This window comes from Ciconia boyciana, chromosome 3 (assembly GCF_034638445.1).
Source record: "Ciconia boyciana chromosome 3, ASM3463844v1, whole genome shotgun sequence".
NCBI classification, from domain to species: domain Eukaryota; kingdom Metazoa; phylum Chordata; class Aves; order Ciconiiformes; family Ciconiidae; genus Ciconia; species Ciconia boyciana.
Window position 1 is genome coordinate 2,468,813 of NC_132936.1, and position 24,705 is coordinate 2,493,517.

Below are 24,705 nucleotides of genomic sequence, written 5' to 3' on the forward strand. Positions count from 1 at the left end.
GATGCTAGTGTATCTACTGGAGCCTCCTGGAGCACTTCTCTGATGGGAGGGAGAGGACCAAATCTGGAGGAACTGGATGAGGAATGGAGTAAGGATTGTGGTGGAGCTGGGAAGCAAAGGAGGGAAGTGTCCTGGACGAGGAATGGTGGACAAGGAGACAGGTTCAGATTGCAGGCGGAGGCTCTGTGCCCTGATTTCATTCCTTTTTTTTCTCTTTGTTTTTACTTCCTTCTCATGCCATCTGCACTAACCATACTGACACTTTTAGTTAATTTCTAAGAAAATAAAAAAAAAAAAAATTAAACCGTTTCTGCAGCTTCAAAAGCAGGAAATCCTCATTAGCTGTGGTGTGGCCTTATCAGCCTGTTCTCATGCTGGCGGTCTGAGCTTTGTCACCCTGAAGTCCCTTTCTGTGTCACAGCAGGCTTGGCCCAGGCTGTTGTGGCTCTTGTGAGCTGCATGTCTGGCTAGAAAAATCAAGGCTATGCTGAACAGACAGACTTGGACTGCTTCGGCACCCGCTGGCCTGATCAGTGCGATGGTCTTTTGTCCCATATCCAGAGTGAGTTCTCATGTTCACCCCAAAAGCATTAATGTTCTTGTAACTGATTTGGCAGAGAAATTTATGTCCAGGGCAAGTCATAAATAACCTCTTTCCCCACCACTTAATGTCTTAAATGTTAGTGTGACTTTTTTTTGCCACAGAACATCAATTTGAAGTGTCACAAATGTGTGTTAAGTGTAGATCCTTCATAGCGTCTTTGGCTACCTTTTGCAGTGGGTACAGCATGGAGCAAAGAGCACATGTGGCTTCGGGTATTTCTGACGAGAGAGGCGATCTGTTCCTCTAGTATAGATGATTCCCTGTCATGCAGCTGAATAGAGAAGGAATGTGCTTCTTCTCACCCAGGACTTGCTGCTTATTCCTTTCTTCATTTGCTGCAAGACCACCTTACTATCCTTCTGCCTCCAAATCATCTGCTGCAGGGCTTGGTTTGGCTCAGTATCTTTTATAAAAAGCTTCCAGCGCTATTCCCTCTGCGTGCTATCAAAATATAGATAAATACCATGGATCCTCCTTTTGTGTGTGTGTGTGTGGAGGCAGAGGGAGGTTGGGGGATGGTTTTTTGAGGAAGGATTGTGTAGAAATCTTTCCCAGTTCTGTTCATGTAATCGGCGTTCAGCATTCTTATGTGCTTCAGCCCGATCACCTTTAACTCGATTGTTCTGAGATTACTTATCTGAAAGAGACGGAGGTTCATTATGTTAATTGGCTCTGAAATTACTGCATTAAATATCTGTAATTGGTATTATTCTGGTCTTGCCATGTCCTAGGGTTTTCAGCGAGCAGAAATTGATATGGAAACCTGCGCTTTCTGTTGTGGCTGCTGGCGGAGCCTCATGTGAGGTTGGTGTTTAAAGAGCCTGTTCAATGCTTCTTTTAGCAAAGAGTGGGTTTGGTGACATGGAGAGAGGGGTAAGATCCCGGCTTGAAGATGTCCATGTTTAATCCCAGCTCCGGGGAGAGAGCTCCCTGTTCCGACTGAGGTGGGGCTTCTCTAGCAGGACTCCTCTGGCTTAGATCCCAAAGTGCTTTTTGGAGAAGGGAAAGCACCGCTTACCCCGCATTGTCCTGAATCAAGGCAAGAGCTGCCCAAATGCAGCACAGGGAGGGAAGCACCTGCAAGGATCTGCTGAAAAGCTTGCGGCTGTGGTTTCTGATTGCCTGCTCAGGGTTTTGGCCCTGGGATTAATATCGTGCTTTTTGTCTGCTTGAAAGAAGCATTTTTAATCATTTTAGAATGAGAACTGTGAGTACAGGGAAGATGCGGCCACTAGGAAGATGAACTATGGATGAGCGGTTGGAAGATTAATTTTAGGAGGGAACAAGTGTGGCATAAGCTGGTCTTTCCACTCCTGACTGCACCGCCTAAAATTGTTTGGAGAAGGGATAACTTCTGCCAGCATGGTGTGTCTTGCTCCTGTTGACAGCACAATTTCTACCCAGTTATGAGATCCTCTTACAACCAAAGCTATTCTCTTCCCTCCCATCTCTCCAGGATGGCCAAAACGGTTTTCGCCTTCATCAGGCAGAATGAAAGCTTTCTTAACAGTTACTGACAGTGTCGTGAGCTTGAATGAGCTGTGGCATAACTTAATCCTCTCTAAACTGCAAAGCACAGGCAACATTTCAGTAATCTGCTATAACAGGATCTCCGTGCCCAGCAGAAATTGTAATGTAGGTTGGAACTTGGTGTTGGCGAGAGGACACTGGAAGGAAAGCAGAGATGCTGAATAATGGATGAGGGAAGCAAGAGGGTTGGGGTAGCAGCCAGAAATTGAAGTAAGGATAGCATTAACAGGTAGGAGATGAGGTGTATGGGGAGGAAATGGAGAGGTGTCTGGGGATGCCTGAGTAAAGGGGAGGAAATGAGGATCTGCTTGCAGTTCCTCCCAAGCATTTCTTTCGAAATGTATTTGTGTCCGCACATGTATTTGTTGCGTGTATTTGTTTCCACTCCATTGCACAATGTACTTCCAATGCACATGTATTTGTTTCCGCTCCATTCCCTGCTGATCCCTAGGGAACTCACTCTGGCAGAGGGCTAGAAGACAACATGCTGGGGAGTGCTGGGCTGCTCTTGAGTTCGATGGGTGGGCACGGCTTCTTGCCCAGGAGTTGGGCAGGACACCCAGCAGGTGTTTGGGAGAGGTGTGTGGTCACCCTGCCTGGGCCAGAGTAAGACCAAACCTTGGGCTGTGTGTAGGGCACGAGTGGTGTTCCGTCCGTGTGTTGTATCTACCATGGTAATGATTTTACTCTTTGATGCCTGATTTATCTGAAGAGTAAGTACGTAGCAGGCTGCTCAGAGCTTCATTTGAAAGAAAAGGCCTGTACTACTTGCTTGGGCCAAATGTCCATTTAGAGCAGCATCCTGCGTGGATGCAGTAGTGAATGCTTAGGGAAGAATGGAAGAGCAGGCCTTTATCATTCCCCTCCTATTCCCTCCTACCCTGTAGCAGCCAGGGACCTCCAGAGCTGGAAATTGCCAAGTGACCTGCTCTTTCCATCTGTGTGGTCCTGTAGATCAAGCCATTTCCACATTTGTCCTTACCAAATTACGAATATGTGACATCTCTGCAATACCTGGAAGGTGCAGATAAAGCCAGGTGCTGGCTGCACTTCTACCCTCTACAAATTCAAGGATCCTCCTTTCATCTCCCATATCTTCTCCTGTTCTCTGCATTTGCAAATATTAGTTTGCTTGGCAAGAATGCACAGCTCTTCATTGCCTCTCCAGCTTCAGAATAAGGGATGAGCTGGACTATCGTCTGCATTAGACATTGCTGATGCAAATTAAAAGCTAAATTCAAGCTTCAGAGGTTGCTTCTTGTTAAGGTGCTGTGAGTTGGAAAGAGTATTAGTGCCATGTTATAGCTATATGGGAGACTTAAAAAAAAAAAAAGAAAAATATCGATTTGCAGAAGGAAAGCTACTTACAGGCAGTGGATAAGCACACTGTGGGCAAGGGAATCCTTTTCCTGGAGCTTTGTAAAGAAATTGTCCACAGTCTGATGCACACAGTGTAGAATTAAGGACAAACTTTGCTGCTCACCGTTTTGAAACTATTTCCTTATTATGTGAATCTTTGATCAAAAAAATCTCAAGGCTTTTTTCACCATGCCTCTGAGTCCTCTGTGAGCAACACAAGGCCCTGTCAGCCTTTCTGTGGAGTCAAATTTTCTGAAGTTTTGCCTGTTTCTTTGTTTTTTAAAAAAATAAATAAATTATTCTTTAGGTTGAAGTTGGAATGATACAGCTTCCATCTGGGAACTATTTTAGTTTTAATTTGAAAAAAACAGACTATAAAACACACACTCATAAAAACAGTTTGTCCTTTCCAATGTACTAGAAAATGATTCTCATCAGCCTCTTAAGGCATTTGACTTTCATGTATTTAAGCTCCATGGCATGTTCAGAGAGATAGTTACTGTGGGTTTTAATACAGGGTCATACATAAATTGCCACTATGGATCATTTAGGGAAGATTAGTACAGAGAATGTGTTAATAGTAAGGACTTTGAAGTCATTGCAGATTTTGCAGCACTTGCTATGCACAAGTAGCTTAGTGACTGTAAAGTTGCTGTCTGTTTTTGCTTGAAAATGTGATGTACTCAAAGGATGTATGTATAACTTTGAAAATCAATCATGCCTGTACGTGTGCATGCATACTCCTACCTTGCTGTGGAAGGGTAGTTGACAAGTATTGAGTGTTGGCCGTGGGCTAGCAGTGCTTCAACCTGATCCTCTATCTACTCCTGCCACTTCATTGTCACCTGGTTGGGAGCTGCAAGGTTTAACAGCAGGGTACACCGGGAGTTGGCCTACTCAGCAGTAGCATGGCACTGTCCAAATGCATTAATCGATTTTCTGCAGGCTTCTGGAAAACAGCTCCCTGATTCTGGCTTTCTGGTGTTTATTGCGTACCTAGCTCTGCTCAGGGCAATTGAGTTTGTGGTACAGGGGCAGGAGTAAGGCACCACTTAACAGCTTAAGAATTTACGAGCTGATACCATCAGTTTTCCATAGGGTGACACTGATTTCCCAGACTTTGATTCGTTGCTCTTATTCATGAGCCTGACAGAGCCTGTGCGTCTCCCCTACTCCCAGGGAGGTCCCTTGATTAAGTCATTCGTGCTTCATGGGACCTCATGGGGAGCCCGTGCTGCCAAAAGTAATGAGCTGAAAAGACCGGCAGTGTCAGGTTATATCGACATCCTGCAAAGATGTCATTCACTTCTGATTCCTTGTTATTCTTGGTGGGCTTGGTTACGATGCCATCTGATTTTTGTGATACGGAATTTTTTGCAGCTTGGATATGGAGAAGCAGAGTTGTACAAGGGATTGTGCAAAGCAGCAAGGTGTCTGGCAGTGTTTGACCTGCAAGGGTTGTAACTGCCCATCTTCTCCTTCGTCCCAAGCAGTATGTGCTTCAGGGATTGTTGGAGACTTTTAAAAAATGAAACAAAACCAACAAAAACAAAAAAACAAATAAACCCCCCCACACACCAAATTGCTTTTGAGTAACGTGAAATCCTGATTATGGAAATGTTAATCGTGTATCACGACATGCATTCATCTTCTGCCTGCTCAGAAATCCTACTGGTGGCCCCTGCATGAACAGAAGGACATTTAAAGAGAGTTTTGCTTAAAATGCACTTGTTAGGATGCCTGCGTAAAACTAGTACCTTCATGGCTAAAATCAATGTTTTTGTTTGCAAAGCAGCATTGGTGTGCTGAGTAACTTTTATGGCCGAATAAAATGCCAAGGTCTTTTTTCCAAAGGAGCATGCAGCCTAAACTGGATAATGCAGCAAAACAAAATGGCAGGGAAAGGTGGGTAAAGAGCCCTGAGAGGGGATTGATGCAGGTTTTTGTCTGGGAGAGGTGAACGGTGGCATTCCTAAACTTCTCCTTGCTCGCATTTCCCTGTAACCGATCTTAGAAAAATACTTGAAGTACATGTAACTTAAGGTGTGATTATTATATTTTGAACAGAGTTAAGTTACAGTGATAGAGGGGTTGTGCTTTTATTATGCCTTAGTTTGCCACAAGTAATGTTTGAAGCTGGAGGTTGATTTTAGGCTCTGAAGGGAGGTGAGGACTCCTGGCTTGCAGCCCCCATACACGTTGCTGATCCAGGTGAGTGGCTGAGAGAGAGGAGGAATTTCTGAGCAAGCATCTGGTAAAGGTGTCCTGAACTGTCCTTGGGAGGAATGTGTCTGCTTCTTTCTCTTTTCCTGCTGCTCTAGAGAGATCCTAGAGACACCAGCTAGCTATCTCGAACACCTAATCTTTGGTGGTGTAAAAACCTTATCTGCAGCTCGACCAGGTTTTCACTTTTCAGTGCAGCTGCAGCTGATGCTAACACCCGTTATTAAAAGTTTGCCAGACTTTCTGAGTTTGAAAATCCTATTTTTGGTTGCTCATATTTTGTCAAACTTTATTTCAGCTAGAACTTTCCTGCTAATTGTCTGCTGGGAGATGTGCTTTTTGGGAACACTCTAGTGGAAACTGTCCAGCTGTTTTGGAGAATGAGCCTGAGAAAATACACACTTTCTTACAATTTAAAAAAAAAAAGTAAATAAAGGCACAGTGACCATTTAAAGTCACCATGCCCCTGCACTTAGGAGCAATGATTTGATGTTTGGGAGATGTCTCTTTTGCAGTTCCCATAAAAATCTACCAAAGTTGGGCCAATTTGGAAACGTGGGGGAATAGGGGCAGGGAACTGGAGGAGGAGGGAGAAAAGCTGTGTTGCTTAAGCATCGCTGAATACCACCCTCGAGCTGGATCCTCTCCTTGCCACAGAGTGTGTGATTTTGGGGAAGCTGCTGGAAACTTCTTCAGAAACACTGTTTTCGGAGCAGTGTATGTATTTGGAGACCCTGGGTCTAGTTTTGCAGGGTTAGTGGGGTTCAGTGGGACCTGTCCTCTGTGTGTTTGCCTGTATATGAAATTTACATATCTATATAAAGCTGTATGTTGGTGAAGATGGTAAAATATATCTACATATATCCAGGTCTGAGGCATCCCCACATTAGCAGAAGCTGCTGGTCCTAGCCCCTCCCTGCCTCTGAGGCTCGTGTCCTTATGGAAGGACAACTTATGGAAGGGCAATCTTAATGTCTTAAGAGCTTCGTCCTGGGCCAGATTTGGATTGAAACTACTTCAGAAGATTTTAGAAGAGGTATAAGAAAACACAGTTGTACAAATCTTATTTCTGTAAGGATCTAGGCTGGAAGTGGGCTAAGGGCAGCGTTTCACACCCTGAAGTGTTGGGCAGAACATCAGTGGGATGCAGAGCGTGGGATATAGATGCTGCAGCACCCACCTCTACCCTGCTGGCAGTTAGTGCCTGCAGGAAGCAGACAGGCAAATCACTGTGATCCTGTAGAAATGGAGGCCCAACAGAGCAGAAAACCCCCCAAGGGACATCTTGGATCAGGCTCTACAAGTTACACTGATACATCATGCCACCTTCTTCAAAATAGTCTGGAGTTTTTCAGGAAGCCCCGTGGCTGCTCTGTACTCCTGCAGCTTGGGCTGGTGCGTTGGCCTCTTGGCTTGGAGCGTCATGAAGCACAGTGAGGGTAATGACCCTTCTTTTCTGGTGGAGGTAGTTGTGACCAAAAGAAACAAGGTGAGGCATTACAGAGTGTTTTGTGCCTGTCTTCCTCATAAAGGAAAGTTTTAATCGCAGGATGGCTGAGATGAACAGACATCTCATCTCCGCTCAATTTGCCCAGCAGGAATTAGTAAGTGCATGAGAGATTCTTCTGTAACAAAACAAACTAGCAAACAACCTACTTGACTTGAAGATGGAGCCTACGTCAAAATGCAACACTCGGGGTAGGTGGAATCAAAGCTGCCTGAAGAGCCTCTGGACTTTAATGACTTTTTAATAAAGCTTTTATGCATGTTAAAGTTACAGAATCAAGCATCGTTGGCAGTAGCACAAAGGCCTGCAGAAGTACTGGATAGGAGAAGAAAAGTGTGAGACTCGCTGAAGGGTGTATTTGTCTTTACTCCTGGGCAAATACTTAGATTTGCCACTTTTTCCAGTTATTTTGATTTGATAGATAGTAGATAAGCAGATTTATTTTTTAAGGACAACTTCTCCTGCTTAATCAATTTTCTCTTGTCCATAGTGTAAAGAACTTGAGTGTAATATCTTGTGCTTATAGGTGGGAGTGGGTTCTCTGTGAGCTTGTGGTAAAACCCTGCTCTGAACGCATTCAGTTTTGTGTGACTAGACGGTGTCAAAGCTGTCATGAAGACAGTGTAAGCCCATGTCTCTGCTCTTTTTTTGTCAGCGTAGGAAATAAGTCATGTAAAGGCTGTGATAAAGCTGTAGCGCTGTAAATTTGATCATGGGAGTTCTTAGGAATAGCTGCATCCTTCCTGTTCTTGTGATTTTCATCAAGCATAGAGTCGCTGCCGAGAAAATCTGTGGACTTCACAAAACTGGTGGAGTAATAAATCGTTACAAGAATATGATAAATGTCTTGGAGTAATCCAGATGACTTGTAAACTACAGTCCCACAAATCATATGTGAAATGACCCACAACGAAGCTAGGTGTGGAGGAACCGGCAGCATGGGCCGTACCTGAGGAAGAGAGCTCTGTCCTGGACAAACAGTCACTGTGAAAAGGTACTTGTGGTTGTACTGAGCAGCCAAGTCTACTTGAATTCCCAGAGTGGTAGTGCAGTAAGAAGTGTTTAATGCCATCTATGGACATGTGAACTGTGGAATAGGAACAAAGGATGTTTTTACTTCCAAAAACTGCATTTGTGAAAATATTGGTGGGATAACTTATTTAGCTCTGATATCTCTATTTTAAAATAGACATGGGAAAAGCTAGAGAACATGCAGAAGGAGCAGCAGGGCAGCATTTGGAGGGGGGAGGAAATATCTAGACTTCAACTTTTTAAAAAATCTCCCGCTGTGTTTGTTGTGTCGAGAGAGACTGAAACACAGCTCCCTTGTGTGGGGAGAGGGTGCTGGATACTGCTGAGTCTGTCGGAGAGGACCGTGAGAAGTACCAGCTCTTTGGAAGGTGACGTTGGAAGGTAAGCACAGGCTGCAATTAATCATCGGAGCAAATTACCAGGAAGGGATGGATTCATTATCTCTTTGGATCAAGCCTTGATGCATCTTTGGAAGTTGTACTTTAACTAAAAGCAGGTAACTGGTTCACTGGGGAGACGTAACCAGTTACTTTTGCTTTACATATGGGAATGCTGGGATACAGAGAGGGTGAGGCTGTTGTGCTTGTGGAGAAGGTCCATGGTGTGGTCACAAGCTAAGCTATGGTATGTATCAGTCCAGTGTCTGTTGCAAGATTGAGACCATGGCAGGAGGTGGTTTCTGAACACCTCATGCCAGCACAGTTCTGCACAGTGACGTCAGTTTGGTGGCATTGAGCAAAGGGAGTTTCTATTCCCTTTCTTGAAGGCTAAATCCTGTAGCACCATTTTTGCTGTGAAAGCAAAATGCCATAGTGAAACGGGGTGGTTTTGCACAGTAAGACACTGGAAGTTCTTGCTTGGACCGTGTTCTTTCGAATGAATTTCTGCAGTGGACTGGACAGTTAGGAGTAATTTTCTAAAAGGGAAGTGTTTTAACTTCTATGTGCTTTATCTGCCTATGGAAGAGGGAAGGACTTCTGTGCTGAGACACTGTAACATGCCTCTTGTTCTTCTTTGAAGCGGCAGTTTGCCCCTGCTGAGCATCCCTCCACTTGCATGCTAATTCTTTGTGCCACCCAACTGGTCTAATGTGAAAACTATTTGTAATATCCCTGACAGCAGGCTGTGACTTCAGGTAGAGGGACAAGCCAGCCACAGAGGACCTTCATGTGAAGGTCTAGTTTTTTTCCTTAAAGGTTGTCTTGAGCCTGAGCACCACATGCAAAGTGGCTTCTTTATGAAAGCTTTTTCTGAGTTAGCTAAGGAAAAAATCCTCCCCCCCCCCCCCGTAAGTCTTAATACTGTCTCTTGTCTTATTACTCCGTGTTGATAAATGAGAGGAGTAACAGTACCAGAGTAAATGTCCCATTTTCCTTACCCACCCTCATTTCTGCACTGAGCAGCCTTGTACATTCCTCCTTTGCCTATGCCAAGTCCTTCTCTCTCTATGCAAAGCCCTTCCTATACATCATCATATCAGCTGATTGGCAGACTTGAGCTTTCTGAGGGAATTTAGGGATTTTTAAAGGGGATCTTTGTCAGTTTGGGATTTAGATAGTCACTTGGTCATCTAAAGGCATATGGTCAATAGTTGTGTCTCCTGTAAGAGGACGTGAAAGGAAAATTGTGGCTACTGGAGTGGGTGGTTGAGGACACACAGACCTTTCAGTTGAGCATCTCTGACATGAGCTACAGCCTGTCTGTGTTGGCAAGCTCCTAGTCAGCTGTAAGGTAAATTATTAGCTTAAATCCCTTTCCCTTCCGGTGACTCAGCAGACAGGCAGTAGCTTTTAGGGCATCTCTAACCTGTTTGACTTTGGATTGCGAGTCTGAAACCAGACTGGCAGTCTTTGAAGGTAGAGGGTAAGGAGAAGGCAGTAGAAACTAATACTTTGCTAGCAGGGTTGGACTTGACTGTTGGTGGGGGAAAATAATTTCCCAGTTTGTTTCTGGGAAATCAGTTGTTTTTGTTGGGGTTTGCAGAAGAAACTAACAGTTTATCTGTATTCTTTGCAAGCCTTTAAAAATTTCTTTCTTGCAGTGGGATCATAAAATCTTTGACTTTCTGCTCTACAACAGGTTTTAATTTCACTGTTTGTATGATTTTGTTTACTAAAGTGGAAGCTAGACAGGGACTCTCTGGGGTTTTATTCTGTGCTTTTTTCCCCCCTAGACCCCTCCTGCCTTATCCCAGTGCAGTCTGCACTGTAACTCTGGCATAACAACAGGCACCCCAAACAGTCCTTCATTTCTAGCTCTGTTTTACATGTTCTTTTCCAGAGTATTAATATGCCGGGTAGCCTCTGTGCTCAAACGAGGCATAAACAATTCAGACAGCAAATGCTATAGAGCAAGTGCAGTTAATGGACCCAGATGGTTACGTTGCCAGTTTTATGTGACATGTTGCCTGCATTAGCCTGGGAAACTTTCTGCTCTTAAATATCAAAGAGCTCTATGTAATGTTTTGCGTTGTCCAGACTTCTGCTGGACTTTGGCATCTCCTTAACGGCACTTGGTACCGCAGGTATGGGGGTGCCAGAAATGCCTTCTGCCTGACCTTGCATAATGTCTCTATCCCAACTGTGGTCAGCTCAGCAGCTTTGGTGGAGAGACCCTTGGAGAGATGCCAGCACGTGTGCACACAGTGGAGCAGATTGCAGCCTCCCGTGCCTTCACCGTGGATGGATGGCCCACCGGGGCTGCAGCTCTGAGCTTGCGCTGCGCCATGTCTTGATTGCCTTGGCCTTCTACTCAGATGAGGTTAGGGCATTGCATGCCGGGAATGATTTCCATGGGCATATTTCTGTATTAGGTTGCAATACTTGTCTACCTTAGTGTAGGAGAATGAGCTTGAATAACCATACTGAAAACAAATTTTAGATATGCAATAGCATGCCTGACAATGTAAAAAATAATGATGGTACGGGCAGGTTAGTGAAATAAAAAAGCAATGTGGATGAGAGCCACGTGGAGAGAAAATAGGGAAGCGAGTGAATATATTTGTCAGGAAAGGGTGAGATGAAAGCAGATTGTGATGTTTTTGTGACCGAGGGGTAAAGGAAAAAGCTTTTCAGTGGACACTGCGAGGATGAACAAAAGAAAATGGACAAATTTAGCTGGATAGTGAAGAGAGGAGGTCAGAAAAGAAAACTTAGATAGCTAAATATCCCAAGATGCCATTTAGTGCCGTGCATTTCACTCTTGGCCTTCCCCAGCTGCCACTAACATGGATCATTCCAGGCCACTTGGGGCTGCAAATTCTCCATCCCCATTTCCTGCTAGGGAGGAGAGCTCGTCTGTGTACACATCCAAGATGCTGTTTTTAATTTCCAGGAGGATGTAGATCTTATTTGTTTATATTGGAGCAGAGAGCTAGAGAGGCCAGGAGGAGACCATGTGTCTAGGAGCAGAGCTGGATTCCCTGGGGAGCAGAGGAACCTTCCTGGGCATCTCTCTATTGCTGCTCTCCTGCACCAGCCATGCCCCACTCTGCCTTCAGCCCATGTTCTTGCTGCCTCCCTCCAACCCTGCATCCCAAAGATGTTGTACATGGTACCGTATTAACATTTCTCTTGTAATAGCACAGATCTTTGCTGAGACATAAGGATGGGTTTAATCCCTACCTTATGTATTCCAGCAGTCTCCATGCTGGAGTTCCCCCATCTCCAGTGCTTGGTGCTAAGCTCGGTGGCTTGGTGTGGTTGCTAGGGCAAAGTTTCCTTTTTACTTTTCAAAGCGATTCTTGCATGCACACACGCTCGTTGAGGCTCTCTGCAGCAGACATCTGTCACTTGCTTTTCTCCTATGGATGGTAGCAGTGAGGCGCGCAGTTAAAGGTTGACTGTGGGGTGAGCGGCAGATGTCGGTAAACGTTGTCTCTGCAGCATGTGTGCCGTTCTGCTCCGTCTGTGCCAAATGCAACCCCGTTTGCTTAGCAAAGTAACCAAGGATGATTGCAGCAGTGACGTGGAAAAAAATGCAATTTAAATGTTCTTTAAAAAAGATAACAATAACAAATTTCGGTTTCAAAGGATGGAGGTTTCCTTATCTGCTAAATACTTGATGCCACGCAGATTCCTGTGATCTCAAGAGACTGTCGGGAGTTCCAGTTTGCCAAATTCTAACCCATCAAAGAAGCATCCATGGGGCTTGGAGTACTAACATGTAATATGCAGATAGGATAGGGAGTTCACAAGGCTCTGAGTCCATGCCCAGGGAATGGATACTCCCTTGCTGAGAGACCATCTGACAGCCTTCTCCTTTTAGATGAGACTTTGCATCAAAGGTGACCTGAAAAACTTTTTTTAATACATTAAAAAAAAAAAAGCTCCCAGACTTAAAAATCCCAAAGTCCAGCTACAAGACCCATCCCTCTGCTTAAAAGATCATTCTTTGCAAAGTAACTTTTGCTTGTCTTCACAGACTTTAAGGCATGGTTGCCTGGCACAGGGGCATCTTTAGGTCTTTCTCTGGCAAATGTGGAACTCTCCTAGCACGGTGTCCCCGTGTGCCAAGGGGGACATGGAGGGATCCACAGCAAGTGGGCAGTTGAGAATGATCCATTGTCCAATACTTACCATGTAGCATCATCTGTCACCTGATAAACTAGAGGGAAGGGATGCCATCCAGAGGGACCTTTAAACTGAAAGCCAGTAGGTTTAAATTGGACATTTTTTACGCTGAGGGTGGTGAGACACTGGCACAGGTAGCCCAGAGAGGTGGTAGATGCCCCATTCCTGGAAACATTCCAGGTCAGGTTGGCCGGGGCTCTGAGCAACGTGATCTAGTGAAAAGTGTCCCTGCCCATGGCAGGGGTTTGGACTAGATGATCTTTAAAGGTCCCTTCCAACCCAAACCATTCTGTGATTCTATCATCTCAGCTGGGGATCATGGTGTTTGGTGGTTTCATCTGAGGTGGCAGCAGTGGAGTTGCTGAGGCTGTTGGTGCAGGAGTTTCTTGGGGTTGTTAATACTGTTTTAAGTCTTCTGTCTGCACAGGTCAAACAAATTACCTTTAGAGCATTGGTTCCTGCAGAAACCTCATCTTTGTAACAGAGGCACTTTTGAGGTACCAAGTAACGCTGCCTTACGCCTCGGGTGATGTAGGTTGGGCTCTTGCCGCAACTCAGTGGTGTAACCAAGATCTGCAGGCAACAAGGCTGCCTCTGCCCCAAGCATGGCGTGACCCAGGTTCAGCTGGGTTTTACCTTCTGCTGAATCAGGATCCGCAATGCAGATCAGAGCACAGCCCTGCATGCCCTTCCAGCAGAGGTTTGTTTGTCAGCCTTGGGAGCCCTCCCTTGCTGCAAGCACCCTGAGAGGTGGGGTAAGGTGGTCCACATGAATTTCATGGCTTGCTGGTGTGTGGGTAGCACTCTAGGACCTCAGAAAAGCTCAGCATCCCATGGAGCAGTGGGGAAGCAGGACTTTAATTCAGTCATACAGTTTGTCTGGTGCCCAAAGTAACGCACTGCTTTGACCAAGAATGCCCCCGTTCGTTCTGCCCTCCCACAAAGTAACGTTCCCTTCCCTTTTTCCGGGTTGGTTTTCATAATCGGATCTGGAAGCAAGTCCTCTGCTAGGCAAGCAGCCAGCAGATGTCTCAGCAGTGGGATGTTCTCTGCCCTCCAGCCCCATGGTGCTCAGGGCAGCATCTCCTACCAGCTCAGTCTAGTGGGGAGAAGCGGTTGGGTTGGTCCATGAGCACAAGTTCAAGGAACAGCTGATGCAAATTAAATTGCTTTTTGATCTTCTGTAGAGAGGAGTCCAGCAGAACCCTGGGGTGGTGCTTGGACAAAAAGCAGACGCCTGCTGTCTCGGGAATCTTCAAAACATTTCTCCTTTTGCCAGCGCTGTTTGAGGGTTTCCTGGGTTGGGTCTGTGCCAGCTGCATTGTGCTCCAGTCCTCCGCTTATCCCCTTCAGGGGCTGGCACAGCAGGGAAGCGGAGTTACCTGCCCTTGATCGATGGGGCAGCGCTGAGCACAGTGAAACAAATACCCTGGGGATATCTGGTGTCTCCTCCCCGTCTCCTGGGACCGGGTCTGGAGGAGGCAACCACCCCAGCCTGCTTCTGCTGGGTCCCTCGCGCGTGCCAGCAGCACCTCTGTGAGCCACGTTTCAATCCCAGCACACGTTACAGAGGAGCTAATTTTTGTACGTTGGGATGAGGGTAAAGGAGAGGCTTGTTTAGAAGCAAATTAGCGCAAGGTCTGCTTCAGTGCCTAATTACAGTGTGTGCTGTCAGTCCATGCTTTCACAAGCCTGGGCTGCACTCCATCCCACCGAGAGCCCATCGCACGCTACCACGCTTGATTTTAGCCCGAGGGACTTGAAGCAGCATGTCGCCTGCGTTGCCATGTCGCAGCAGATGTGTGCCAGAGCGCTGCTGGCTCCTACCGATGGTGGGGAGAGTCACGATGAGGTATGTGCATGTGTTTTGGCAGAGCTGCAAAAATCAGCATTTACCACGTATTACGGAGCCACCTCCCCTTCTGTCAAGTGAGAATAACATCGCAGAAAGTGCACATCCCCACCAGGAACAATTTGGTAGCAATCAGCAGTTGTTGACTCTTGAACAGCTTCTGCTGGTCCAGCCAGTTCTTCAAAGGCAGGGGTTTTTGGGTTTTTTTTTGGTTTTTTTTGTTTTTTTTTTTTTTAAATGGCAGCTTGCTAAGGGCCAGATACTGTTGTGACAGTACCTCTAAAATCCTTAAGCTGCTTGAATCACTCCAAGGAGCCAAGCAATAAAAGAGCTAGAATAAAATGTATCCCACAATATCCTTCACTTCTGCTGACAACTGCAGTTTAAATTACTGGTGCAACCTTTTAGCATAGCTAGCTTGTAAAAACTAATAAAAAATAAAATGAAGTCATAACAGCTACTTGCCACTGCTTCTATGATGGGGAGTAGAGAGAAACTGCCTTTCTTTTTGGGTGAGCCTGTGCTAGTGTAATATTATATCCTGATCACTGTCATTAATATATTGTGTAAGTTTTACATTATAGAAGTTATACAGTGTTTATTAGAGTAAGGGGCTTTGCTTTTATCATAAGGTAGCATTTATCCCATGAGCACCCTGATGTTTTGCAGAGCTTACATTAGAATTCAAAGCTTACATTATATTAGAATTATGATTTTAAAAAAAACTAATCTCTCAGGAGAGTGGTTCATTTGGCTGATGTGAATTTGGGCATCCCATTTCCAGATGCTCTGATTCCTTGGGTCCTTTGCCCTGTGTGTCCGGAGTTTCAGGGACCCAGAATAATTTGTGACTTTGGGGAAAAAAAAGAAACAAAAAACTTAACCGATGTGGATTTTTATTTTGTAAACTGTATGCATTCAAAGCTTGCGATGAAACATTTCCAGACCTCAGAAAGCCAGTGAGGGTTGCGTACACATGCTGGGTTTGCGTAGTGTGGGTGAGCGTTGAAGCGTGTATTTTGCAGGGCATGTTGAAATTAAATCCTCAGCTGTGGCTGTTGAGTAACATCTTCACTCGTGATTTTGGGAGAACTCTCGAAAAAGCAGTCCAGGGAGGAGCGAGGGGGAGAGGGGTCGTGGCTGTTAGTTCTTGTTTCTGCAAACGTCTTGTAGCTTTGTGCAGATGGAAACGTGCCACGTCCTGCAGCCTGCCAAGAGAGAGAAAAGCTGCGTTCATGATATGTTTCCTTCTTTGTAGCCCAGAGATGAAGGCACTTGGGAAGCATTTTGCTAGCCAAAGTGAAAAGGATGGAGGCAGCCTTTATAAGCAGCTGCCAGTCTCGTCACCAGAGCCCAGCACCAACCCCTGAGGACCAGCACCAGCTCCCTGCTGGGAGCAGCAGCAGACCTGGGACTGTGTGAAAGGCTGCGAGTATGGAACGCATTAGTAAGAGTAGGGCTGGGAAGCGGGAGGCTTGGGACACTCTGCTTGTACTGGCTGCCAAAATGGTGATTGTCCAAAAGGCTGTGTAGGAGGATGAAGGCAGGGTGTGGATGGCCCTGATGTGCAGCGCTTTTTGTTCTGAAACAAAAGGAAATGCCACCTGCAGCAAAGGCATCGCCCGCTGAACAGTAGTCCTGAAGCCTTGGACTTCAGTTAGCAAAAGGTATCTTATTTTGTTTCCATTTTCTGTATGTTTAGCTGCTGAGATCGGACAGTTGTTTGCAGCAGAAGCATGTCTGAGAGAGGATTTGAGCTAGGGAAAAAGCTGGATGAAAAATCACTGAGTTATTGGGCTTGAGGCTGGAACTGGTGGGTGGAGCTCATGGATTGTCATGCAACAGATCAGACTGGATGGCTTGCAGTGGTCCTCTTTGACCTTGGCACTTACGGAACAACGGAGTTGATTATTTTGTTTTATTTTTTGTGGGAAATGTTCAAATGCATGTGACTTGAGAGCTATCGGTTCCTAGCTGGTGCGGTGGAAATGTTTTCTGTGAATGGAGCCGAGAACGCCTGCAAGCTGGCTTTGAGCTGATGGAGCGCAGAGCTGGTGACCCGCATCTCACCCCGTTTAGCTACAAAGGATTTCAGATATCCCTTCTCCAGGTTGTCTTGTTTAGAGAGGTATCAGCAGCAGTGTTCGTAACACATGCTGATCATTTACCACTGCAGTTCTACCGCTGTAGATTGTACTGGCTATAACAAAGCCGAGTATCCTCATCCCTGGGTTCAGGTAATGGGCCAGGGTTTGGTGGAGTGAAGAGACTCAGCAAGTCAGTGGCAGGGCTGACAACCATGAGCATCTCTCACATCTTTACTCTGGACCCGGCTGTCCCCATAAGTGTGTATGCTGCCCTTGTAAACCAAAGCATCAAAATCAAGTAGGGGAAGCTTGGAGTTCATTTTCCTGGTGCTCCTGCAATGGAAGGGGCTCAGGACCACGAGTCCAGGTCATCAGAACTTTGCTTGGGAAATTTTGGCCCATTTGCTTTTTATTACAGATGCCCTGCGCTCTCTTTGTGAGTTTCTGCTGTGCTGAGGAGTATGCAGGAGATCGGGGGGGATGTGCCTCATTGCTCTGGGTATCAGCACCCAAGCAGGGATCCTTGCCTTGGGCCTAATCCTGTGACTGTCTCCTCAGCTAGTGTCCTCCAGCCTCCAATACTCCCCAGCAGCCCAGATTGTCAAGCCCATGGGAGCATTCAGGCAGAAGGCCAACTACTTATGAATCTCTCATCTGTTTGGAGACAGTCTGGAAAGAGTGTTTTTAGCCAGTGTGCTAAGAGGCAGCCTCTCTTGCACAATGCCTCTAGGTGACGGGTAGTATGTTTCTTAAGTACATGTGGGTTTGTGTGTGTTTTTATATTAAACAGGAGAAGAACCCTTGAGATCAACACTGGGAGAAAGAAGAAAAGTAGTGAAGGAGTCGACGTGTGATGCAGGACAGGTCTGAGCCAAGGTGCAGAAGGTAAAGCACAAACTAGTGCTGTAGTGTCAGTCTGCTCCACGCCTGGCATTAGATTGCTTCTTCCTTTGCTGTATTTAACACAGATTACCAAAATATCTCTGCACTCTTCTAGCAACACTCTCCCTTCTCCCCATAGTGAAGTTAAAGTAACGGTGAGATGAGGAAAGCTAGTAAAAGTTGGGCAGAACCAGTACAGTGTCACCCATGGAGTCCTAATCAAACCCCTTACATATTTTTTGGCCATCAACTCTTTTTTTAATTATCCATTATTTGCTGAAAGTTTTAGCCAAATTCTGTTGGCAGAACTGCAGGCGAAGAAGTGGCATTTCACAATATTCTGATTTCAGCAGTTTAAATTCTAATTTTAAAACCAGTGTTGAATGTCACTAATGGTCTGAGCTCACCAGCTCAGTGTCTGGGTGCCTCAGGATCCAAATCCCCACACACAGCTTGGGGGAAGAGTTGGGCTCTGAAACTGCATGCGTGACCTGAAAATTTTTCTTTAGCATCATTCATTGGGCAGATTCTTGTCCCAAAACGCTTTGTAACCAAGGTAGGTTCACTGTGTAAGGATTAGTCCATGGGCTGCTGATGCACAGCTATTGCGGGGGTGTGTGGCTGACTGGGAACCACGGGCAATCTCACTGCAGAGGCTAGAGATTGCTGCCAGTAGCACATTTCTCCTTCTCCAGTTTTCTTCCCGCTCCTGTAATGAAGCCAGAGGATGAGATTTTGTGCCCTGCGCTGAGCTCCTTCAGGCAAACTCGGGAGTATTGTCAAAACTGCTGATGAATTTGGGCCTGAGCAAAGGTGTCAAGTGTGAAGCAAAGTGGCTGGAGCATGGAGTCACTTCTGCCTCTGCCAGGGAGCAGGGTTTTCTGGCAGAGGGACGCAAGGGCAGCAAGAGGCAGTTGCATCCTACGCAAAGCTACTCTGGCAGCCTGAGTTTTTGAGTGGAAATAGCACATGGATTGTTACTGGGAGCTGCCACAGTTGTTAAAGTTGGGATTTGGCTGCCAGATCTAACTCCTGCTCTTGGGAAAAGTTGGATGAAATCTAATGGCCTGTGATACAGCAAGAAGCAGACTAGGTGCTCTCAAGGTCCCTTTTGGCCTTGAACTCTGCTAATCTGTGAAAAAATCACAGCTGCATCTCTAATAACACATGACCAGTTCAAGCCCCTGTTTTGACTTGCTGTCAAAAGATTTCTCCAGGAGCGCTGTGTCCTTGTGTGTCATGTTTGGAGCATCTGCTCAGTATATACTTGGGTTGAACTGCTTCCAGCAGACTTAGCAACTGTGCTGGTGATTTCCTCCAGGAAATCCAACCATGCAGGGTAGTGTTTAGCTTATGGGATCATGGCAATCAAGCCATAATGGTGGTCTTTTAAGTTGCCTTTTTTTTTAACCTTTTAAAAGACAGCTTTTTAAGCTGTCTCCCCACCCCCAACCACACATCTCTGTACATCTAGTGGTTTTTTTTTTTCCCTGTCTTGTTCAAGTGAAAGGGTAAATCCTTTTTGATTTATTCCAGAGCAGCCCTTGAGCTCAGCTCCTGTGAGAGCCTGCTGACTTTGAGTTCAAAAGATCTCATGTCTTTGAGGCCAGGCTGTGGTCTTCCATCTTGCCTCAAAGTTAAACTGAAAGAGAAAATTCTTTTTTCTTCTTAAAAAGAGAGAGAGAAAATAAGCATGCTGTGTAAGGGAGTCGGTCTTACCTGCAGCAGAAGAGAATGCCAATGTGCAGAATTTCAGGTTAAAATCTGGTTGTTTAGCGAAGGCTTTAGTTTCAAGCACCTAGCATGTTGTTTAGTAAGTGTTTCGTAGAGATAAATACTTCCTTTAAAAGCAGTGCTGGGTGGCTGGCTGGGATCCAGCCTGTGATCCTACATTAAAGCAATTTTTGGTGTTTAAACCACTACATTACCATGGTGGTTAGAAATGGTAGTTCTGATCCCTAATTTCCTGCAGATCTGCTGATAACAAGGTCTGGCTCAGGCCAAGTTTTGCATCGCTAACTCCTGAGTTCGGTCTTTATGTCCGTGCTGAATTTCACTCAGGCAGGAGTGTTGGTCACTGGATTAATTGCCTTGTTGCCTAGTTGATGTTTTCAGGAACGAATGCTAAAAGATAGGCCAAGGACATCACAGTTCAACATTTAGGCTTAACATCTGCCTCAATCTCTGCATTTTGTTTTCCTTGCTGCCCGACTTGAGGAGTTTGGAGGTGGAAGCGAAGCTGCTGGAACATGGGCTCTAGAACATGCGCTGAGCAAGAAAGCCTTGCCTTTAAATATGGATCCCTAATGCTTAACTTCTAACGTCATCCTGTGGAGTGATACCAAATGTGTCCAACAGTTGTTGTGCATACCAAATGACCGTCTTGACATACCAGAGGGGTTGGGTGTGGTGGATACCTTGAAATGCCTGTTATGCTGGACACTATAGTGATGAATACGAAGTATTAAGCCCTATACCAAAGATGAGCTCTGCATCTTGAGAGGAAGGAGGTGCAGACAGCTGTCTGGCATATATTTATTTATTTATTTATTTATATATCTCTCTATGAAAAAGTGTATGTATGTACAGAGCAAAATAAATATGTAAGAGCTATTATATGCTAGCTCCCTTCCATAGAGCCCTGCTTAGTCCAAATTTATGCAGTTGTTGCTACAGCTGTGTGTTTGGAAGGGCAGAGGTAATAGATGGAAGACCTTTAATATATAGGGACCTTCCTTTTAAAAAACAGCTCTTCTGAGCAAGGTGACCTTGGCTCTGGTTCCAGCTTGGGAAACCAGCAATGCAGTGGAAAGGAGATGCTGATCAGTGCAGTGAAGGCTCGGTCGGATGCCAGCAGAAGATAAAACATTGGTTGGGTTAGGCTGGAGTTTTAACTACAAGTGGGGTTGTCAGGGCTGTCGTGTAAAACTGTGGGTGCTCTCCCAGACTTGTATGTATTGAATATATACCTGGGAGGTGTGTATCTATATTTTTTTTTAAAAAAGCTCCAACGTTGGTACGGCATATTAGGGAGAAAAACAGCTTTCTTACCTGCCTCCAAGGTACACAATGATTTGCTGCAGAGTAAGCGACAGCTCAGCCAGCCCTTACAGGCATGGGGAAAGTCTCATATGATGTTTTGCAAGCCATTCGTATCAAACGCTTCATTTTCAGAAACCCTTTCTTTCAAAGTTTTATGGTCTGTGGAATGTGTGTGTGAGAACACCTTGGTGTTTATACCGGTCTTTTGGGGGAAAACACATCAAGAAAGCCAGCTGAAACTACAGTCATTTTCTGGCATGTCTGTGTACAGTAAATCCACACAGCTCAGGTTACGATACAAGGACAGGTAATTGGCTCTTCTTTTGTTCTGTCACCACTTCTCCTGCTCTTTCTTCAGCAGAGAAAAACCACACATCGACCTTCTCCCGCAAACCCGTGTTCTGAGCCAGCAATAAAGTAGGAAAATGGTTTTTCCCAAATCTAATTTGAAACATGATGACTGGACCATTCTTAAACTGCTTCCAACTTAACAATAAAGAAACTTCACAGAGTGCTTGGCAGGAGCCTCTGTACATAATTTAGATCATAATCAGATGCATTAACACATTTTATGTGGATCTCATGGGGGCCAAGAAGACGAGGTGTGCTGGGTAATTTCTTTCCAGATTTCTTTACCTGATTGTTTATTACTCTTGGGGACTTCATTTGTGGTCCAAATGTCACCAGCAGAATCCTGCTGCTTCATGTGCCTGCATTTAGAGTAGCTAGTAGCAAGGCTTCAAATAACCTAATTGGCGTGTTATCGTCAGTCTTTCCATCTGTGTGTCAAAGGGAGGATGGAGAGTACGTGGGGAGGGAGAGAGGCGAGAGGAACAAAAGCAAGGACCCAATTCTGCAAATTGCTGAGCTTCCCCTGTGCCTGCAGCTCAGTGGGAGGGAAGGTGCCGAGAGTGCTCGACGAGTAGCGTGTTTCCTGCTGAGTACAATCATGAGCTCTGCTTCTAGAGAACTGCACGGGGGAAGGGCTCCCTCCCCACCTTTTCATTTTAGCTGTTAAACATAAGCAGCTCTAATTTTATAAAGCTTCTGAAAGCTTTTCGGCACTCTGTGCAAAGAAACGATCGTATGTCATTAGCATTGCTTCATTGTTTTGCCATGAATCCACCCATGCCAAAAGCATCCTTGTGAAATCTCTCCTTTGACAGAAAATTCTGTTGCTGGTTTGATAAATGATGTTTTGGATTTCTTTCTGCTCTGCTGGTTTGTATTATCCCCTCAAAAGGTGGGAAGTGACGTTCCCTGTCACTTCAATGTCTCCTTTATACATGCTGAAGTAATAACCCTTCGCATGTGTTTCATGGGTATTTATTTGTTATTAAAGGCTGGGGACTAGTGTAACATCAGGATTCCCAATCCTTCCCTAGCCATGGGCTGTCAAGGCCAGGCTCTGCTCCAAGGTGCACAGCTCAGGGTTGGGAGCCTGGTCACTGGGGTGCAAGGGGATGCTCCTGGCACTGGGACTCGCTTGCCCAGGGTGTAACCCACTGGCGGTGTAACCCACTGGCGGTGGCCTCAGCTGGCTACCATTGACCCACATGATCCCCGGCTGTGGGCCAGAAGTCGCAAGGTAGGTTGGATGTGGCCACTGTGTTCAGGAAGGTGAGAAAGTTTAAGAGCACGAAAGTGGCTGGATTACACCAGGTAGACTTGGGGGTCAGAGAACAGGTGGATGTACTGGCGTAGCCTCAGGGCCATGGCGGTCTGTACAAAAACAAAGTCCCTCTTTCCCCTTCTTCCTGTGATACTGAAACTGAAAACCACCCCGACTGGAAAGCCACATTGTTTTACTGGCATGCAGCAAAGGAGTGCTGTGGCACGGTGCTTTGGGTGCTGTGCACAACCTGCAGGCAAACTGCACCAACTAAAACCCTTGTGGCCAAAACAGGTTTGAGTGCAGAAGATCCTCTGGAGACCGAAGGAGAAGCACTGACTTCTGTTTGCCTCTTTCTTCCCCCCCCCCCCTTAGTAATTGTTTATCAACAGCATTTTCTCAGATGATGGTGAAACTCAGCATCCCAGACTAGCTGAGATGATCATAAGGTGACTTTTACAACAGAATATAATGATGATGAAGAAATGAGTATCCTTAAAAGTCAGAGCTGATTGGGTTGTTGACTTTCCATTTCATGTACCGAGCGAGTCCCTGTGTCTCACCCCTGTAACACCGGTGTGTTGTTCTGTTGAAATGTTGATGGGGAGAAAGGAGAGGGTGAAGAGCTGAGTTACCCGGTGCCTTTCCCACAAACACCTGCCTTTCCGTGGGTTTTCCAGCTAAGTACTGAGGAATGTCATTACTTGCAGGATATCCTGCCCCAGAGTATAAAAGTTGTGGTTGTTGGGCTCTCCTGAATAAACCTTTCCCCTCCATCTCCTGCTTATTTTGAATCATGAGAGCATCAGAGCAGGCTGATACAGGCTCTGAAGGGTTTGTGCAGCGGAGCGGGCAGGCATACACGAGAGGGAGAAAATATCCCCAGTCCCTTTGCTATTTATAGCCAGCTCACAAGCAGTTTCCTGCTTCCAGTGCCCAAATTACCAGCTGTGACTGATATATTCTCCTTAGGTCAGTGGCACGTATAGCGCCCAACTTGTCTTGACAAGCTTGGGGGGTTATCGGTTCAGCTGATGAAGTTAGTGTAGCAGCACGCTGAGCTGCACCGCTCTGCTCGCACTGTGGTTTGGCTGGGGCATGGACACGCTTGCTTGGTTGGGCTGTGGAAGGGGGTCTGAGCTTGCCGGGGTGGTGAAGGAAAAAGTGTTTTGTTTCCTATTTGCTTAAGATCTACTTGGTCTGGACTTCAGAATTATTGATGTTTAACCTGTCTTTGTACCAAAACACTGCGACTGTTCAAACAGTTGCTCAGCTGAAACTATTGGATTACCTCTTGCTAAGGCATTATTTGATTTGGCTTCCTGTTTTGTCAAGCCTCTGAAGAAAATAGCTTGCTTTAGCCTTTCGTCTCCAGATCACACGAAAGAAGTGGCTGTCCGGAGGGGATGTGCGGCTGCCTTCTAACTTCTGTGAGTTAGAAGCACCATGGCTTACCTGCATGGTGTAGGATCCATACAGCCTTCACCTGCCTTCTCCTTTATATCCTGCATGTATTGCTTAGCTGGGTAAGAATTTTGTTTGCTGAAGACCTGCCAGGTGTGGATCTGTTCCTGCTAGATCACAGCTGCTGTGTTCTCTTATTGCATAGTTTGGGTAACCCCTTACAGCTCAGGCCTCATATCTGAAAAACAAGGTGGTGAAACTCTTCCAGGGATCTTGTCTATGTGATTATATGCTGAAATGCAAGGGGGAAAGCATTGCTTTTCTGCTGTGTGGTTCGCTTGCGTGGCCTGGCAAGTCCTTCTCATGTACGGGGCAAAGAGCAGAACTGCCGCTGAGCAGGGGAACTGAGGAATTTGGGTTCTGTTTTGCCTAATTTCAGGTGAATATAATCTGCTATTTGGTGGATGCTGTTTAAGTGTCACAAGGAGGGACATAGACATAAATAAGGCAGAATGGGAAAGATGGAACACTTAAACTCTTCTGATGGTTGGAAATGGGAAGAAAGTGCTTTTTCTTTTTTAATCAGGCAGTAGGAGGCTGGCTGTTGTGTATGTGTGTGGTTGCCCTCCACTGGTTGATATTAGAATGACCTCCCTATATCAGAGACTTTTTGACAAGATCAATGTGTTTCTTCAGCCTGACTTCAAAGCGAGTCAGGAGCGTTTTAGATGCAGTGATGGGTTGTTGAAAACTGGTCAGTGCGACTGCTTGCTCTTCATCTGCAAAGCTAGAAGGCAAGAGGCAACTTCTGAGCTGGTGAAGCAGGAGCAGTTGGCCAGTGCAGAGGGATGCGTAGAAGCCAACTCTGTCACTACACACAGCCAAGGTTTGCAGAGGGTTGCAGATGCTTGTAGTGGGTTCACCAGGGCTTGGAGAGGCTGCAAAACACAGGCTGCTGTAAGATGTGGCTCTGAGCAATCTGTCATGAAGGCCTGGTGAC

General features: G+C 45.8%; 1 protein-coding gene across 9 annotated transcripts in view; it reads left to right on the forward strand.

The window, feature by feature from the left end:
• The window catches only part of EXTL3 (exostosin like glycosyltransferase 3), a 158,157-nt gene that overhangs the window by 76,582 nt on the left and 56,870 nt on the right, over window positions 1–24,705 (forward strand). For 4 of the 9 annotated variants that reach the window (XM_072858222.1, XM_072858223.1, XM_072858221.1 and 1 more), the window contains one exon: window positions 17,556–17,650. The exons of the other annotated variants lie outside the window; for them this stretch is intronic. The gene's annotated coding sequence lies outside the window, so the exon portion shown is untranslated. The remainder of the gene's footprint in view (window positions 1–17,555; window positions 17,651–24,705) is intronic. 9 annotated transcript variants of the gene reach the window in all.